Source organism: Eulemur rufifrons, chromosome 19 (genome assembly GCF_041146395.1).
Source record: "Eulemur rufifrons isolate Redbay chromosome 19, OSU_ERuf_1, whole genome shotgun sequence".
Classification (NCBI taxonomy): domain Eukaryota; kingdom Metazoa; phylum Chordata; class Mammalia; order Primates; family Lemuridae; genus Eulemur; species Eulemur rufifrons.
In genome coordinates this window covers 19709401-19721849 of record NC_091001.1, presented here as the reverse complement: position 1 = coordinate 19721849, position 12449 = coordinate 19709401, and positions in this window count along the sequence as shown.

The following is a 12449-nucleotide window of genomic DNA, read 5'->3' as shown; positions in this document are numbered from 1 at the left end:
TATATGGACAGCTAAAAAATATATATAGAAAAAATTAGCCGGGCATGGTGGTGCATGCCTGTAGTCCCAGCTACTCGGGAGGCTGAGACAGGAGGATCGCTTGAGCTCAGGAGTTGAGGTTGCTGTGAGCTAGGCTGACGCCACGGCACTCACTCTAGCCTGGGCAACAGAGTGAGACTCTGTCTCAAAAAAAAAAAAAAAAAAAAAAAAGAAAAGTAAAATGGGATTTGGAGCCTCAGGGGGCTTATAGTTTATCTGGGTAGAGAAGAGTAGGGGGCAGGGGTGGTCAAGGCTTGGGAAACAACACCAGGACAAGAATGGCAGCAGGATCCCCTGCGATATGTCTAAGGGCAAATAAGTAAGCCAGACTGTCTGGAGTGGAAGTTTCCAGAAGGGGAGTAGTCGGAGGCAGAGCTGGAAAGATAGGTGAGGCTAGATTCATAGGGTTTTGCATGGCAGGCTAAGGACTTGGGGTGCCATCCACAGCTGAGCAGTTGGCCTGGTAGGACAGAGCAGAGGCCCATCAGCAACGCTTAATCAATACTTACTTACATTGTCTTCTATGGGTCGTGCACTCATACCTGAGCCTTGCAGGTGTGACTTGCCTTCTTTATCTCTCAAAGTGACCACGGGCAGGTCTGCCATGATTCCTTTCCCAGAATCCCACACTCGTGTTTTGAAACCTGTTACCCAACTTGGAATGTGACTAAATCCTAAATCCCAGAAAAAGTGAGCTTGCCTTGAAGGCAGTTTTTGCCCTTTCACATAAGCCCATCATTCCACATAATAAAGACAATAAGAATGGCTAAAATTTTTGAACTTTGGCTATGTGCCAGACACTATTTTAATAGCTTATGTACATTTATTTAATATTCTTTTATGTTGTTATACTTCCTGGTTTTTTTGTTTTTGTTTTTTTCTAGAGACAAGGACTCATTCTGGGGGTGAGGAGGGTGATCTGATGCTCTTCTCCACCACCATCTATGCTGTGTCCCCCACCCTCACCCCAGCAAAAAAATCTTTAAAAAAAAAAAAAAAAGAAAGAAAAATGAAAAAAGGACTCACTCTGTTGGCCAGGCTGAAGTGCAGTGTCAGGATCATTGCTCACTGAAGCCTGGAACTGCTGGGCTCAAGCGATCCTCCTGCCTCAGCCTCCAGAGCAGCTGGGACTACAGGTGCACACCACCACACCCAGATAATTTTTTAAATTTATTTTTTGTAGAGATGGGGTCTTGCTGTATTGCCCAGGCTGATCTTGAACTCCTGGCTTCAAGTGATCCTCTCACCTTGGCCTCCCAAAGTGCTGGGATTACAGGCAGGGGCCACTGCACCTGGCCTACTTCCTAGATTGTAGGTGAAAGGACTGAGGCACAGGGAGACCACATAGCTAGTCATCGGTAGAGTTGGGAATCCAACACCAAATCCTGTCACAAATTCCAAATTGTTAATTACCAGGGCTGGCCTCACTGTTGCTTGAGGCTCATGGCGGAGCTAGAACTGCTCCTTGGAAGCAGACAAAGGGGTAGTGGTAGCCAGCTTCACCTCTCTCCAGGGCTTGGAAATTGCCAGAATTTGATGCATTTCTTTGTAGATACCAAACAAGTCATCTGAAGGGAAAGAGAGAGGTTTTCTGTTGTTGTATGTTCTGTATTGAATGGATGGATGGATGGTTGGATGGATGGATGGGAAGAAGCGTGGTTGCAGGTTAGCGGGAAGCTCACCTAATGTCTCAAGAAAGCATCATGCTCTGATTGAATAATAAACACCCTACCCACAACAAAAATGTTTTTAAAGAGAAGATAGCCCAGAAAAGTAGGGAAAATCAGTGACTGGCCCTTTATTCAAGCTAATTCTTAGTGGCCTTCAGTTTATATTTGAACATTTGTCCTTTAATATGTTGACTCTTGACCCAAAAATGTGCATGTATCATTCAAGGGCCAAGTTTTGAGTGCCTTTGCACAGTGCTGGGTGCTGGGGATACAGCAAGGAGTGGGACAGGCGTGGTTCTTTGTATATGTGTCCTATGTTTCTACGATGAAATAAGATATTTTATGAGATAATGCTTATCACAATGCCCGAAAGCTAGAACATAATCAGTGTTGGTGGAATGAATAAGTGATTAAATGAATGAATGAAAATGATAAAACTAGCATTTTTTCTTCTTTCTTTTTTTACCACTAAGCCTTAGTATGTCCATTAAAAAACTAGCAATTTCTCATAGAAATTGGCTTAGCAGGGGAGCTCAGAAATCCCCTCATTCAGTGTTTCCCAATCTTCTATCATTTGTATACCATCATCATGATTTTTGCCATATACACCAAATGGATTACTATTACTTATTGAATATTCATTCTTAAAGCCTAATCACTTGTTTTGCCTAAAAAATGTATTTGAAATGAAAATGTACCATTACTCGGACAAATGGGAAATCACTGTCACTGCTATTAAATAGAAACAACCCTGAAAATATATATAATGGAAAAATAAGACAGTGATGTTATTTAATTCTAGCCATGTATTTCTGCTTGGGGAAGATTCTGAGCCTATGGCCTCCTTTCTATTGCTTACAAAGGGAACTGAGCAAGTGTTAGAAAAATGTTAGTACCCAGCTGAGATTTTCTTTAGTACTGGCTGGGCGCGTGCCTGTAATCCTAGCATTCTGGGAGGCCGAAGTGGGAGGATCGCTCGAGGTCAGGAGTTCGAGACGAGCCTGAGCAAGAGCAAGACCCCGTCTCTATTAAAAATAGAAAGAAATGATCTGGACAGCTAAAAATATATATAGAAAAAAATTAGCCAAGCATGGTGGCGCATGCCTGTAGTCCCAGCTACTCGGGAGGCTGAGGCAGAAGGACTGCTTGAACCAAGGAGTTTGAGGTTGCTGTGAGCTAGGCTGACGCCACGGCACTCTAGCCTGGGCAACAGAGCGAGACTCTGTGTCAAAAAAAAAAAAAAAAAAGAGAAGAAAAGATTTTCTTTAGTACAAAATATATATACTAACAAAATGCCACTTAGAATTCAAGGAATCTTTCAATGACAGTATTTTTATTAAATTCATAATAACTACATAGCTTTGAAAAATAGCAATAGCAGTTAGGCAAGAAGTATTCACTCGGTCCTCAGGAAATGAATGTTTGCTGACTAGATGCATTAGAGGACAAGGACTTGGTCTTATTATAGTTGTATATTGGTCTGCGAGGGCTGCCAAACAAAAGATCACAGACTGGATGGTTTGAATAACAGAAATTTCTTTTCTCCCAGTTCTGCAGGCTGGAAGTCTGAGATTAAGGTGTTGGCAGGGTTGATTTCTTCTGAGGCCTTTATCCTTGGCTTATAGATGGCCATCTTCTCCCTGTGTCCTCACAAGATCCTCTCTCTGTCTCTCTGCCCAAATTTCCTTTTATTATAAAGACACCAGTCATTTGGAGGAAGGCCTACCCTTATGACCTCTTTTTAACTTAATTGTCTCTTTAAAGACCCACCAAATACAGCCACATTCTGAGCTGCTAGGGGTTAGGACTTCAACATGAGAATTTTGAGGGGACGCAATTCAACCTATAACAAGCTGTCTCCTTCCTAACACCAAGAACAATGCTTGGCACATAGTAGGTGCTCGATAAATGCTTGTTAAATGAGTGAATGGGAGAATGAATGGATGACTCTACAGCCCCCCTCGGGATTTATGATATCAGATGGTTCTACTAGTTTATTTTTTAATCTTTTCAGAAATGTTTTTCATATATGCTTATGAATAATATACAGTCTGGTTGGATTGTCTTAACAGAATACCATAGACTCGTAGACTAAGTGACTTAAACAACAGAACTTTATTTTCTCACAGTTGTAGAAGGCAGAAGTCCATGACCAGGCAGCTGCACTTTCGGTTTCTGGCGAGGGCTCCTCCTGGCTTGCAGATGGCTATCTCCTCACTGCGCAGGTGAGCTTCCTGGGCACTGCATGGCGTCTCTTCTTATAAGAACGGTACTCCGGTGGGGCCAGGGCCCCACTTGTATGACCTGATTTAACCTTAATTACTTCCCATGAGGTCCCATCTCCAAAGACAGTCCCACTGTGGGTTAAGACTTCCGCATAAGAATTTTAGGGGGACACAAACATTTAGTCCATAGTGACTAGCTTGATTGTCCACAAAGAAATCTATTCCTGGTGAGTTCTCAGAAGTACAAAGGACCTGCTCTTGCCCATTATAGATTTCTTTATTAATTCATTCATTCCTTGAGTATATATCTAGGTAGGAAGGGGAATTGGTCCTAGATTCTTTCTCTGACCTCATCCCTTTGGTTTCGCCTCTGATTATGTCAGAAGTTTCCACCTGCATCAAATACACAGGAGAACCTGGCAGATTACCTGCACATCTGCAGACCTAGATCCGGCCTTAGTGATTCCAGGAGGTCCCACCCCTGCCCAACCCTAGAGGCACATTAGAATCACCTGGAAAGCTTTTAAAAAACATTCCATCATCCAAGCCTCAGCCCAAACCCACTGAATTGCAGTCTCCAGGGGACAGATTTTATCAGCCTGCAGCAAGCACTCAGGAAGTCCGTGCCCTCCGGAGAACAAGCACATCACGTGATTGTAAATGCCAGGGGTGCCCCCACTTGCCTCAGTCTCTCAAGGTGCTGCCTGTCTGCTTCCGCCATCCTCCCCAACTCTCCTTTTCCCCACTTGGAGACACGCTCGTCCATCCACTCAACAAGACTCATTGAGTACCAATGTGGCAGCTATTGGGAGAAATGCAGAAATATGACATGGTCTTTCTTGTTGGGAAAAAAAAAAAGCTTCTTGTCTTGGGGGAAAACCAGAGGTATGAATATTTGCTGGGTGTAATGCCATTCATTCTTGTATTCATTCGTTCATCAGCTCTTTCTTGATTGCCTCTTATGTACCAGGCTGGTTGCTGGGGACACAGGGGTCTGTCCCCAGGAGCTGGAGGAAGAGAGGTTGAGCAGCTGTAAGATGTGGTGTGTGTTATGGTGGAGAAGGGCAGGTACTCTAGGGACACACACCAAGGGACTTAAGGGAAGAGGGAGCATTTCTTTGAACTGATATTGAAGTTGAGATCTCAAAGATGAAAAGGAGTCACCGAGACCAGCGTCGCCCTCATAAGAGCAGAAATCGTGTTTTTCTGGTACCCCTAAGTGCCCGGCTCACAGTAGGGGCTCAGCAAGTGTTTGTTAATGAATGACTAAGTGAATGAACAGTGGGACGGGGGACTCTGCACTGGGAAAACGAAGAGGAAAGTTTACTATTTCAGAAGCAAGGAATGTCAGAGGGACAATCTCAAGGTGGTGACAGGGAGGGTAGGCAAGGCCTAGGTCAAGGAGTCTTATAAATTTTAAAAACAAGCCTGGCTTCTGTGTTGGGGTTTAGGGGGAGCCACTAAAGATTGGGAAGCCTGGACAGATTCATGTTTTAGAAGCATTGTGTTGGCTGTGGAATTGGACCGGAGGGGAAGTGGGAGACTGGGGACCAACAGCTGGGCGTTGGTTGTCTGCTCTAGGGATTGGAGAGACGAGGATCATCCAGGCAGAATAGATTGGGTGTCCTGGTTGACTGATTAGATTTGGGCTGAGGTAGGAAGCAGAGGCGGCCCCTGCACAGCTGGTTTGGGAAGACTGGGGGATGGTCATGCCGTTCACTAGGCAGAAGGCCCTGGAGGCAGAGCAGGCCTGGGGTAAAGATGCAGAGTCTGTCTTAAGCCAGGCTGGGTTTGGAGTGCCCACGGGCCACCGAAGTGGAGATGCCCGACAGGCAGCTGGGTGGCTCTGCTGGGAGCCCAGGGGAGAGGCCTGAGCACAAGGCAGTTGTAGGAGGACTCTGCACCGTTGAAGGGGTGACAATGCAAGCCACACGAGTGGTCAATTCACTGGGAGGATTGTGTAGAGGGAGAAAGAGAGAGACTGAGTTATTCCGCAGTTTGCAGTGGCCTTTGCTGCAGTCAATGAGCTCCTGTCACGCTGGAGGCCTGCACGGCCCCTCCTTCACAGGTGGGGTGCAACCTAAGTCACAAAGTGACTTTCTGAGTTTGTCAAATCTTTTGATGAGCACAAACGATAGCCACCATTTACTGACAACTGAATATGTGTGAGGTACCCTGGCACGTATTAGCTGTGTGGCTTTAGGGAAATTACTTAGCTTTTCTGTTCCTCAAATTCCTAACCTTTAAAATGGGGCAAAAATTATTTACTTAAAGGGTAGTTGTGAGGACTGCACGAGTTACTTACTACACGTGGGCTCCTGGAACAGTTCATAGAACATCATAAGCGCTAACATTTGCTCTTCCTCAGCTTTCTTACTGTTGTTGCTGTTTTACCCTTGGAATTAGTAGCATCGTTTGCCCCTCTGAAAGGCTTAGAGAGGTCAAATAACTTGTCCAGAGTCCACCCCTAACTCCTGATTGCATGAAATAAAAATCACTGGCTCTTACTTAAGGGGGGTGTAGCCAGGGCTATCTCGAGGCACCTGATGTAAATGCATATATCAGTCAGGGGCTCTTAGTTGCAAATAAGAGAAACCAGCTCTGGTTTTGCTAAAACAAAAGGGAACTTAAAGCAGAAGGAAGAGGGCAGAGAGGGCTGACGGCTGTTGGCAGATGGGGCAGGGCCCAAGGCAGCCCGGAGGGACAGGCAGGAGGCCCACAGGGACAGCCTGGGCAGGCAGCCACCACTGCAGCTGCTGGGGTGAGTGGCCCCTTCAGTCCCTTGCCCATGAATCCTGACCTGGGAGAGGCCAGCTCAAGACATGTGCCTGTATGTGACAGTCCTGGGGTGGGGGTAGGCAGAAGAATCTGGCTCCCCCCAAAATACTGAAAGACAGATACTTGGAATGGCCCCTCCTTGAAAGATAACTCACTGTTTTAGTCCATTTAGGCTGCTATAGCAAAATGGCATAGGCTCATAAACAGCAGAAACTTTTTGGTCACAGTTCTGGAAGCTGGAAAGTCCAAGATCAAGGCACTGGCACATTCGGCGTCTGGTGAGGGCCAAATTCCTGGTTCAGAGACAGTACCTTGTCCCTGTGTCCTCACAGGAGGGAAGGGTGAATGAGCTCCCTTGGGCCTGTTTTATAAGGACACTCATCCCATTTATGACGGCTCTGCCCTCATGACCTAATCACCTCCCAAAGGCGTAGCCTCTTGAAACCATCAGGATTTCAACACATGAATCTGGGGGGATGTAACCATTCAGACCGCAGCCCACACAGCGGAAAGGGGGGCAGATTTTGGAAGGTGGTGGGTTCTGGACAACCAAAGACACACACACTTGCACCACAGCAGGCCTTGGCCTTGGATGGACCAGGGACGGGAAAGTCCACAGGACTATCTCCAAGGCCTATTTTTAGCCCTCTTTATATTTCTGCTTCATTCTTCTCTCTCTTTTTTTCTGAAAACTGACTTTCTCTGCATCCTAGATCATCGGGTAGAAAAGGCCTTAGGATTTCTTGACTGGTTCAGCCACTGGGGGACTGACATCTCTTAGTGCAATTTCAAAGTTCCAGGCAAGGGACTCATTGTCCAGCTGAGGTCAGGTGTCAATTTCTGGTCTAATCAGCTGAGATCAGGGGCAGAGACAATCTGAACCCTCTACCAGTTGGATTGAGAGAAAGGGACACTTTGTAGACAGGGTTGGAGACTTCTCATAGGGTATGAACCCCAGTCTCTGGGTTTTTAAGTCCCTGCGTGGACTAAACTTCCTCTTAGCAGTGGTTCAATGTTCTGAAGTCTAATCTTGGGGGAGCAGGCCTAGCCTGGGGTCACCCCCAGTATCAAGGTCTTCAGAGACTCTAGTAGCTCAGCAGAGGTGACAATAAGACACTTGTCATTGTCAGGCAAGAGGCAGGAGTGATCACTGCTGGTCAAGGCAACCCAGAAGATGTTGGAGGAGGAGGGTGGGAGGCGGAGGCAGTGTGTGCAGAATCTGGGGCCCTGTGTTCTGTGGGAAGGGGCACAAAAGGAACGAACGTCCAGTTTGCCGCTGTCAGAGAGGGGGGCCCTCACACTGCAGTTACCTCGGGCTCCAGCTCTTGGGGTTTGAGGCTGAAGCCAGGGAAGGAGGAGAGAGTTGGAGGACAAGCCCAGAATTGGGATGTTAGGCTCAGGAGGGGACCCAGGGGACACCGGTCCCCATTTGGCAGCTTCAGAGGTTCAGTGATGTGAAGCTTTACCTGGTGTCCCCGGTTGGTGGCAGAGCTGGGACCGGCACTCAGGTCTCTGGATGCTTCACTTGGGCACTCCTCACCCCACTGAACCATCCCCTGTGCTTCCTTTTTAGAAGAATGTTTTATTCTGAGTTTTGTGACCTAACCAGGAGGGAGGAGGTGAGCTTCTTTCAGAATGGCTGTGGTTTGGTGTCGCCTTGGATTCCACAGTTAATCCCTAATGTGAGCTGCTGGCTGTGAGATCCCTGTTTTCCCCTCCAATGGACCGAGAGAGGATTAAGGGTCCATTGGTCAGGCCGGTTATCCCTCCTCAGCACATTGTCGGGAACTGTCCTGTGAAGATTATTCTTGGGTCTGAACCATTTGGGGCCCCAAGGAAAACCTTCTAGGCCGGGTGTTGCTCCAGGCCTAGCCGAGATAGCGCAAAGTCATAATCCTGGGAATCTGGAATGCAGGTCCAAGGGGTGAAGTAACCCTGGGGAGGCTGGCTCACCTCGGCAGCCAAGGAAGCCCGTTCTGGGGCCCGCCAACATTTTGCTGAAACCAAATACATTTCACGTCTAATTCACTCCAGGGTTCTCCTGAAGATAATTCGTAAGTCCTTCTTTTCTCTTTTTAAGTTTGAAATCTGTTAGCATTTACTTTTGAATAGGTAATACATGTATTCAGATGGCTGCAAGTTCAAAAGTGCAAAAGGGTGTGCAGTACAAATTCCCCCTCCCACCCCACGTTCCCCAGGGCAGCCCGCTGTGTCTCCTGGGAGTAGCCCGTGGTAACTGGTAAGTTTTTGCCAAACTTCCTCTTGGGGGGGACCTGCTTGATGAACACAAGTTGTTGGTGCGAGGACTTTTCTGTAAGATAAACTGTTAGCTGGAGTTTAGTCCTCGTGGATCCCAGCCACAGTGGGCACCTTACCGAGGTGCCCAGGGCCAATGGGCAGAGAGAGCACCAGCTCTGAGTGCAGATGTCAGATCCCGCCCGGCTCTCACTCTTTCTGGGGTCCCAGGCAAGTCCTGGCATCTCTCTGAGCGGCCTCCTCTGCAAAACAGGATGGAGGAGTAAAAGAGCTTCCTTTGCAAACTGGTTGAGAGGATTACTTGAGACCACACACGTTCCTGGCCCCATTGCATTGCACACATAATTCTGTTTTCTAAAAAATTTATTATGAATATTATTTTTGACTGACAAATCATAATTTACCTATTATGATTTCTCATAATAGGTAATAATTATATTGTATGTAAATTAAATTATATATAAATAATTATATACATTTATGGGGTACAGTATGAAGTTTTGATATATGTATACAATGTGGCACAATTAATTCAACCTGATTAACATATCCATCACCTCACTTACCTATCATTTTTATGGTGTGACATTTGAAATTGACTTAGTTATTTTGATAGTCACCCTGCTGTGCAATAGATCTCAAAACCTATTTCTCCCGTCTGTCTGAAACTTTATACCCTTTGATCAACAACTCTCCATTCTCTCCCTCCCCCACCGCCACGTCTAGTTCTGCTCCCTATTTCTGTGAGTTCAACTTTATCAGATTCCACACATAAGTGAGATTGTGCAGTCTTTTTCTTTCTCTGCCTGGCTTATTACTTACTGTAATATCCTCCAGATTCATCCATGTTGTTGAAAATAACAGGATTTACCCCTTTTTAAAGGCCAAATGGTTTTCCATTGTTTATATATGCCACATTGTCTTTATCTATTCATCTATTTTTGTTTGTTTGACACACAGGGTCTCACTCTGTCACCCAGGCTGGAGTGCAGTGGTGTGATCATAGCTCACTGCAACCTCGAACGCCTGGGCTGAAGTGATCCTCCCACCTCAGCCTCCCGAGTGGCTTTGACGGATGTGTGCCACCATAGCCAGCTAATTTTTAATTTTTTTTGTAGAGACGGATTCTCTCTATGTTGCCCAGGCTGGTCTTGAACTCCTGGCCTCAATCAATCCTCCTGTCTTGGCTTCTCAAAGTGCTGGGATTATAGGTGTGAGCCACCGCATTCATCTGTTGATGGACACTTAGGTTGTTTCCATATCTTGGCTATTGTGAATAATGCTGCAATGAATGGGAGTGCAGATATCCCGTGGGTATGTTGATTTTAGTTCCTGTGGATATACATATATACCCAGCAGTGGGACATATTCCACACTGAGTCATATGGTAGTTCTATTTTTAGTTTTTGAGGAGCTTCCATACCATTTTCCATAATAGATGTATGTATTTACATTCCCATCCACAGTGTATAAGAGTTCCCCTTTTCTCAGCATCCTCTCCAACACTTGTTACCTTTCATCTTTTTGATAAAAGCCATTCTAAAAGTACATATAATTCTTCTTTAAAAAAACGGGGTCTCGCTCTTGCTCAGGCTGATCTCGAACTCCTGACCTCGAGCAATCCTCCCGCCTCAGCCTCCCAGAGTGCTAGAATTACAGGCGTGAGCCACCTCGCCCGGCTGAAAAGTACATATAACTCTTTTTTTTTTTTTTTTGAGACAGAGTCTCACTCTGTTGCCTGGGCTAGAGTGCCATGATGTCAGCCTAGCTCACAGCAACCTCAAACTCCTGGGCTGAAGCGATCATCCTGCCTCAGCCTCCCGAGTAGCTGGGACTACAGGCACGTGCCACCATGCCTGGCTAATTTTTTCTATATATATTTTTAGTTGGCCATATCATTTCTTTCTATTTTTAGTAGAGGTGGGGCGTCATTCTTGCTCAGGCTGGTGTTGAACTCCTGAGCTCAAACAATCCACCCACCTCAGCCTCCCAGAGTGCTAGGATTACAGGCATGAGCCACGGCGCCCGGCCCATGTAATTCTTGATATTACCCGTTCACGGTCTGACTTCCCCACTAGAACCTAGAGATTTCTAAGGGCAAGGCCGTGCCCATGACAACCACCACTGTGAGCCCACGCCCTAGCACAGCGGCCAGCAGCACGTGGCAGACACTCAGTGAATCAGCATCCCCGCTAGCGTTCTGAAGCACTTGCTCTGTGCCAGGCACTGGACCAAGCTCGCTACAGCGGAACTCACTCAATTCTCACAACAACCAGACTCTGAGGGAGTTGCCTCCCCGTCCCCACTTCGCAGATGAGGAAACAGCAGCGCAGGTTGTCCCTGGCTAGAGAGCAGCAACACCAGGGGTAGATTTCTGGCAATCTGGCTCTAACGCCCAGGCACTCCTGGGGTGACCGACTCTTCCAGGTGTTCCCAGAACCATCTTGGTTTAATTTAATTAATTAACTAATTTATTTATTTTTTATGATACATTTGGTACAAAATTCATTTTTTGATACAGGATCTCTCTCTGTAGCCTAGGCTAGAATACAGGGGTGTGATCATAGTTCACTACAGCCTCAAACTCCAGGGCTCAAGCCATCCTCCTGCCTCAGCCTCCTGAGTAGCTGGGACTACAGGTGCTCACCACCATGTCCAGCTAATTTATTTATTTATTTATTTACTTTTTTTTTTTTTGTGGAGACTCTGTCTCACTATGTTCTCAGGCTGATCTCAAACTCCTGGCTTCAAGTGATCCTCCTGCCCCAGCCTCCCAAAGTGCTGGGATTATAGTTGTGAGGCTGACCCTATCTTGGTTTTAAAACTGAGAGTCCCGCTTTCCAGGAAGGTGCCAGGCCAGGGTGGAGTGAGTGAGTCACGCACCTCAGGCACAAAATTGAAGGGGGTGCCAAAAAACTCAGTAATCAAAAGAAAAAGTATTTTAATGCAACATGTTAAAAATAATCAAAATGAATGCCAAAAAATTTAGCAAAATTTAAATAAAGAAAGGATTGAGGCCAGTGTGTCACCAGTCCCCTGCTCCCACCCTGGGAACATGTTTGGGTGAGAGAAGTGGGGTCCCCTTCCATAAGCCCCACCTCCTAGTACCGCCACCTCAGGGGGTAGGACTTCGACCTATGAGTTTTGTGGGGACACATATATTCAGTCTACAGCACAGGGGGAGAGAAAGCGGGTGGGCACTCCACCCAGAGCCAGCAACAGATGCCAAAGCCCATTGTGCGAAGCTTTGAGGAACTGAGAGAATTTCTCTGCAGCTGAAGGATCTGAAGGAGGGTGATAGGGAGAAATGAGGCTAGAGGCAAGGTCATGTGATAAGTTTTACAGGCTCTGCTGGCCTTGGGACTAGGAGAAGCCCCGGGCTGGGCTTGTTGGAGAAAACACAAGAGCTAGAATTCCCCCCAAGGGAAGCACGTGGCTACCAAGGGACAGGCCGTGGGAGAAAGGCCAGCACCTGGGGCAG